The following is a 7,178-nucleotide window of genomic DNA, read 5'->3' on the forward strand; positions in this document are numbered from 1 at the left end:
GTAAGAAGGAATCAAGTGGAAATGCTAGAAATAAAAAACACAGAAAAAGCCCTGGTTGGGTGGCTCAGCTGGTTTGGAGAATCATCCTGCACACCAAAAGTTTGCAGGTAGGATTCCTGGTCAGGGCACATTTCTAGGTTGCTGATTCAATCCTGGGTTGGCATGTGTACCGGAGGCAACCAATAGATGTTTCTCTCTCACAGTGATGTTTCTCTCTTCCTCTTAAAGAAAACACCACAGGAAAAAATACACAAAAAACAACACATGCTAAACAGCAGACTTGACACAGCCAAGGAAAGAATCAGTAAACACAAAGATCAAGTTTATTGATCAGGTCAATAAAAATTAAAACAAAAAAGACAAAAGAGTAAAAACAAATAGAACACAGCATCCAAAAACTGTGGGACAATATCCAACAGTATAACATACTTGTAATTGGAATACCAGAAGGAGAAGGGGGAAAAATGGGATATAAGAATTATATAAAGAAACTAGAGGCCTGGTGCACGAGATTCGTGCACTGAGTGGGGAGGCCCTCAGCCCAGCCTGTGCCCTCTCGCAATCCAGGACCCCTCAGGGGATGTCTGACTGCCGGCTTAGGCCCGATCACTCTGGAGATCGGGCCTAAGCCGGCAGTCAGACATCCTTCTCGCAGTCCGGGACTGCTTGCTCCTTACCCTTGTGGTCGCCAGCCATGAGCCTAGCTCGCTGCTCCCTAGCGCTGCCTCAGAGGCGGGAGAGGCTCCTGCCACCGCCACTGGGCTCACCAGCCCTGAGCCTGGCTTCTGGATGAGCAGTGCTCCCCCTGTGGGAGCGCACTGACCACCAGGGGGCAGCTCCTGTGTTGAGGATCTGCCCCCTGGTGGTTGGTACGCGTCCTAGTGACCAGTTGTTCCACCATTTGGTCAATTTGCATATTATGCTTTTATTATATAGGATAACGGCTAAGAACTTTCTAAGATTAGTCACAGACGACAAACCATAGATACAAGAAGCTCAGAGAACACCAAGCAGGATAAACATGGAAAAAACTTAAAAAGCCACACCAAGCCCTGGCTGGTGTGGATAAGTTGGTTGAGTGTTGTCCCATGCACCAAAAGGTTCCTTTCCTGGTCAACACATGCCTGGGTTGCGGGCTCGATCCCCAGTAGGGGGCGTGCAGGAGGCAGCCAATCAATGATTCTCTCTCATCACTGATATTTCTCTCTCCCTCTCCCTGAAATCAATAAAGACATATTTGGACAATAAAGAAAACATTTTAAAAAGCCTCACCTAGGTAAAGATGGACGTTGACGTCAGCCAGAGGAAAAAAAGACACGTTAACTATAGAGGAACAAGGGTAAGAATTATAGCAGTAATGACCTCCCCTCAACTTCTCACATCTCCTTGTAGCCATACCTTTGGATGGTCCCATCCCACAGTGACTCTGAGCTGGACCACAGAAGCACTCCTGTGCTTTGACTGATGGGAAAATATCAAATGTGACCCAGAGGACACTTCAGAAGTGCTTGGGCCCTGACGCGTCTTCTCACTTGCTACTCTTTGTGCCTTTGAGACCACCATGTTAACAAGTCCAGACTAGCAAGCTGGAGGCGAGACCGTTTGTAGGGAGATGAGCCATCCCGGCTTAGGGCCTCCTAAACCAGCAGCCTGCCAAGCACCAGGTCACCCGCACCCAAATCTCACTGACACAGGCTGTCTCAAAGTAAATATATCTGGGGTCCCATCCACATGGAAAGGGGAACAGCACAATGGTTCTCCCCATGAAGTGTAGTCTGCACATAAGAAGTAGCTTCAAACAGAAAAACCTCCAGTACCTGGCTTAGAATACATAAATATATAAGTACTGAAAAGTGCCCAAGTCTTCCCAGATCCTCACAAATGTGCTGTCTGTCATCACAGATGGCACATACCAAAAAAACAAGACACACACACAAAATTACCATTTAGCCACGGAAGCATCTTTATCATGATATATTCAAACCAAAGGCTTATACTCAACAGTTTCATTTCTAACACTGAACAGCTCAGGTTTCCAGCAATTACTTTTTCTCCCAATTCTACTCCCCCCCCACCCCCGCCATTTGACAAGGCTTGGTGAAAGCTGAAAGAGCTCCCTTACTGCAGTCTCAAAAGCATCAGATAAGAGACTAGTTAAACCTCCTTCTAGAAGCAGTCTGCAGGACCAGCTTCTTCAAGCAACTCTTTACCTGTGCTAATGGCGGGCAGTGAAAACTGTTCAAGATCTATATATTGGGTTAGAAACATCACAGAGTGGGAATGAGTTTCTTAAGCCAGTTTTGTTTAGGCCTCACTACTTTTTGGGATCACACACACACACACACACACACACACACACACACACACACACAGAGTCAGTTTTTCTCAGTGGACAGAGCACCGGCCTGTGGACCAAGGGATCCCGGGTTTGATTCTGGTCAAGGGCATGTACCTCGGGTTGCAGGCTCCTCCCCAGCCCCGGCCCTGGTTGAGGCTCATGCAGGAGGCAACCAACCGATGTGTTTCTCTCACATTGATGTTTCTCTCTGTCTTTCCCCACTCTCTTCCACTCTCCCAAAAAGAAATGGAAAAATATCCTCCAGTGAGGATTAACACACACACACACACACACACACACACACACACACACACACCGTTTAATAAAAAGTGGAAAACACCTTCCAGCAGCTTCCCATTGTCCTTGGAATAAAATACAAGCTCCTTAATAAGGTCCCATAAGGCCCTGTAAATCTTTCCCTGCCTACCTCAGACCTCATCTCTCTTTCCCCAGGTCCTAGCCAAGCCTCTGAGGATCCTTTCCACTTCTCTCCCGCCTCAGTGCCCTCACAACACCTGCTGTTCCTCCGCCCGGCAATCCATTCTCCCTGACTTGTACTCTCTGCTTATTCCCGCTCATCCTTCAGCCCCAGTGCACCTTGCTGGTCTCCCTTACAGAAGCATTCTTCCTCTTACTGGCTGTGTGACCTTGGGCAAGTGACCATTTTTTTTGTTAATCCTCACCGGAGGACATTTTCTCCATTGATTTCTAGAGAAAGTGGAGGGGGGGAGAGAAGGAGAGAGGGAGAGGGAGGGAGAAAGGGAGGTAGGAAAGGAGAGGGAAACACTGATGTGAGAGAGACACATCGATTGGTTGCCTCCCACAAGCGCTCCAATGGGGGCGGGGATTGAACCTGCAACCCAGCTATGTCCCCTTGCCAGGGAATCATACCAGGGACCCTTCAGTGTGCTGGCCAGCGCTCTAACCACTGAACACACTGGCCAGTGCTGGGAAAGTTACCTTTGCTTCACCCCTCTGAGCCTCACGCCTCAGAAAGATGTCCTAAGTTAAGCCATGAGCAGAGTGCTCAGCACACAGGAAATGGTTAACAAATCATCGCTACTGGTACTGTTATTATCCCATGCGGTAATCTCCACCAGAGCACTTAGTATAATTAGTAATTATTTATTTGTAGAAAAAAAATAGGAACACCCCTTGAATCCCACCTTACTACCGAATACCTTTCATGCTATTTCCCCACACACTGCATTTTTGGAGGGGAAGATGAAATTAGTGTTTACAGAGCAACTGCTACCTCAATTAATGAGTACCTTGGAGATGCGGTATGGCAGGTGAAGAAACTGAGGCCAAGATCAAGTGGTAGGTTAGAATCCAAATTGGCCTGACCCCATAGTCTGTGCTGGGTGCGTGACACCTAAGGCTTCCCTAACTCATGAACCTTGTCATCTAAGAGCAGCAAGCCTCAGATAAGATGGATCTTCACATTCACATACATCCCAAACTACTCGAGGCATGTACTCATCAGATCCTTAACCAGCCTGGTGTTCCAATCAACCCCCCGCCCCCAATGCCTTCCTCTTCAGAATACTCTTTCTCTGACTGATGATAGTTTTTATTTCCTTTCCACTGGATGCTGAGCTCTTAAGGGGATTAATATCTTTCCCCTCTTGTACTGACTGAATTAATTAAAATGTTGGAGAATATTATGGCTGCAAAGTTGGGGTGTGGTGGAAGGGATTTTCATAATACTAGAGGTCCGGTGCACGGGATTCGTGCACTGGTGGGGGTGTGTGGCCTGTGGGGATCAGCCCATTGCGGGAGCACCGCTCATCCAGGTCAGCCGAGCAGTGCTCCCACTGTGGAAGCACACTGACCACCAGGAGGCAGCTCCAGCGTTGTGTGTCTGCCCCCTGGTGGTCAGTGTGTGTCATAGTGACTGGTTGACCAGTCATTCTGGTCATTCCGCCATTTGGTCGTTGGGCTTTTATTATACAGGACTAGAGGACTAGATGCACAAAACTCCCCCAGCTGCCGGCACCGGCTTCCCTCTGGCACCTGGGACCTGGGCTTCCCTCAGGCCGCCAGCAGGCACCCAGGACCTAGGCTTCCCTCACAGCCCAGCTTCATCCAGAGGGTCGTCCGGAAGGACGTCCAGTCTAATTAGCATATTATGCTTTTATTATTATAGATTATTATAGACTAGAGGCCGGTGCATGAAATTTGTGCACGGGGAGGGGTTCCCTCAGCCCAGCCTGCACCCTCTCCAATCTGGGATCCCTTGGGGGATGTCCAACTGCTGGCAGATGGATATTCCTCTCGCAATCTGGGACCACTGGCTCCTAACTGCTTGCCTGCCTGCCTGCCTGCCTGATCGCCCCTAACCCCTCTGCCTACTGGCCTGATCGCCTCTAATTGCCTCTGCCTGCCTGCCTGCCTGCCTGCCTGATCGCCCCTACCTGGCCCCCCTGCTGGCCTGATCATCCCTAACCGCCTCTGCCCCGGCCCCCAGCCTAAGCCGTAGTCTGGCTTCCCTCTGCTGGAGGTGACCTGGTCCTTCAGGGGAAGGTGTTGCCCCCATCACCTCGCTGCTGCTGCTGCCACTGGCGGCCACCATGGCTGCCTGAGCCTTGGGCTTCACAGCTGCACGTGGTTGCCTGAGCCTCGGGCTGGCCCTTGCAGCAGCAGAGCAGCCGCCATCCGCAGCTTGCCTGAGCCTCAGGCCGGCCCTCCCAGTGGCAGCTGCCATCAGGCAGCCGCTGTGGCTTTGTCCAGAAAGACGTGTGGATGGTTGTCCGAAGACGTGCACCCTAATTAGCACATTACCCTTTTATTAGTACAGATAGGACTAAAGTTTGGCATCGTTAAAACAAACCTAACATGAATGATGGCGAAACAGTCTCTCTTAACCACTTTATAATGGAATGATTTCTATATCCAGCACCAGAGAGTCCATGTGACTTACAAACATGTGTCTTACGGCCGTAGGTAGACTGCACTCTCTCTGGGCCCTACATCACCACCAATGCTCTTCTGTACCCTGTGGCTGCACGTCAGCCACCCTTCAGGACAGGATGCCCTTGGCAAGTATCAGTCTCTCAGTGGTTACCCTTGAATTGTTCATAAAAAGAAACAGAAAGAGCAAATGATAAAGCAAGTGGGAACAAACTGTTAATAACTGGTGGCCTTGGCTGAAGGGAATACAAGAGTTCTTTGTCCTATTCCTGTAACTTTTTGGTAATTATAATATTACATCAAAATAAAAAGTTTTTAAAAATTTAAAAAGAATATTCATTTCCCCAGGAGATTCTAACACACAAGGTCGAGGGTACTGGCCGTGCTGGTACCACGTTCTCTTGTCAGCTATTCCAAGACCACACTCTAGACTTGGGTTTCCTCGCCTATCAGCCAGTATCAAGGGTCCAGGAGCTCCTTGGGTAGCAGGGCTCAGCCATGGCTTCTGGACTGGGACAGATTAAATTATGTACTGTGTGAAGTGTATGAGTGAATGCATTGGGACCTCCTATTGGTCAAAGCCTCAGCACTATTTCCCCACGCTAGCCCCATGCTTTCTTTAGTTGACTGCCCTCTTCCCAAACTTAGCTATGGGGTCAGGCATCCTCCCCGGGACCCTTCTTCCTCTCCGTTTCCCCAAAGAAGCATGGAGACAGTTCTGATGGTAAGAGCTTTGCTGCTGCTGTCTATGGAGAGCCCTACAGGGAGGAGGCAAAAAGAACCATGGGAGTCACAAAGAATCCAGAAAACAGCCAACTCAGGGCAGCACTTACTTGGTCTGTAATGACCACTTGCTAGCGCCCTTTTAGTCTTCACTTCTACCCACTCACTCATCCCAGATCCTCCCCACCCCACCAGCCAGAATGCTTCCGCTTTCCCAGGCACTGTAACTGGAACAACAGGTAGAAACTTGTAAACCTTTCAAGCCTCCTCATGGTAGCCATTTCAGGAGAGTGCCAGATGGGATTCACCCACCACCTACCCCTTGCCTATAAGGTGAGTGAGTAAAGGTCATAGGTCAGCCAGTATCTGATCTCTGCCTTCCTCTGTTCCTGTTTTGTGTAAGCTCCATGATGAGCTAGATGTATTCTGTCCTATGATAATGTCCAACCTCTGTCCCTGATCAGGGCTTATATGTTTGTATGTCTTCACAAACACCTGATGCCTTCTGCCTCCCCAACTCCCCCCCCCAGATAGTTATCTAGTTCAAGCCAGATGTCAAAGTAATGGGGGAAAGGGAGAGAGGCTTTGTGTACCTAGGGGAGGGATGGGCTGCTATGGCGACGGGAACAGAAGGGAGAGGAAAGACAAGAATTACCAAAGAAGAGATTATTCCCAACCCATGAACCTTCAGCATCCTTTGTCCTTTAACTTCTGTGAACACTTTAACACTTAAGTCTCAACTGTGCTGAGAGACAGGTACCATCACTTGTCTTACCCCTGAGAACCTCTACAGGCCCCAGGGTGGGTCACAGCTGCCCCCAAGCTGCCCCCAAGCTACTCTCGGCTCCCCCGTTGACCACAAACACTTCAGGAAGTCGTGGGAGGCCCATATCCACTTTCCCTTACCTCTGACCAAGCTTCACAAGCTCCTACCAGTGAGAGGGCCACAGCTTACCAAGATGGCTCCCAACAGCCGTAGGCAGAGAGTGAAGATTCTAGAACCAGGCCTGCATCATGGAGTGTGCTGGAATGTTCTGAACAGAGTGCAAGGAGCTGTTGCAAGGCAATAATATTGAGTTAACAGCTTTTTTTCTAGCAAATAAAAGTATAGAGAAGAGCAGTTTTTTTTTTAAAGGTGGGAATGATGGTAGCTCACTCTGAGAAGCACTTCCCAAAGATCTCACGTAATCCCTTCATCCCTTGA

The 7,178-nt window shown here is 49.2% G+C and overlaps 1 protein-coding gene across 2 annotated transcripts in view; it reads right to left on the minus strand.

Annotated features, from left to right (window-relative positions):
* The window catches only part of JADE3 (jade family PHD finger 3), a 102,152-nt gene extending 95,194 nt beyond the window's left edge, over positions 1-6,958 (minus strand). The window contains exon 1 of one of the 2 annotated variants that reach the window (XM_054714305.1): positions 6,930-6,958. The gene's annotated coding sequence lies outside the window, so the exon portion shown is untranslated. Of the gene's footprint in view, positions 1-6,880 lie in introns of both variants that reach the window. The other variant, XM_008152999.3, reaches the window with a different exon arrangement.
* Between the last annotated feature and the right edge of the window lie 220 nt (positions 6,959-7,178).

Source organism: Eptesicus fuscus, chromosome 1, assembly GCF_027574615.1.
Source record: "Eptesicus fuscus isolate TK198812 chromosome 1, DD_ASM_mEF_20220401, whole genome shotgun sequence".
Lineage (NCBI taxonomy): Eukaryota > Metazoa > Chordata > Mammalia > Chiroptera > Vespertilionidae > Eptesicus > Eptesicus fuscus.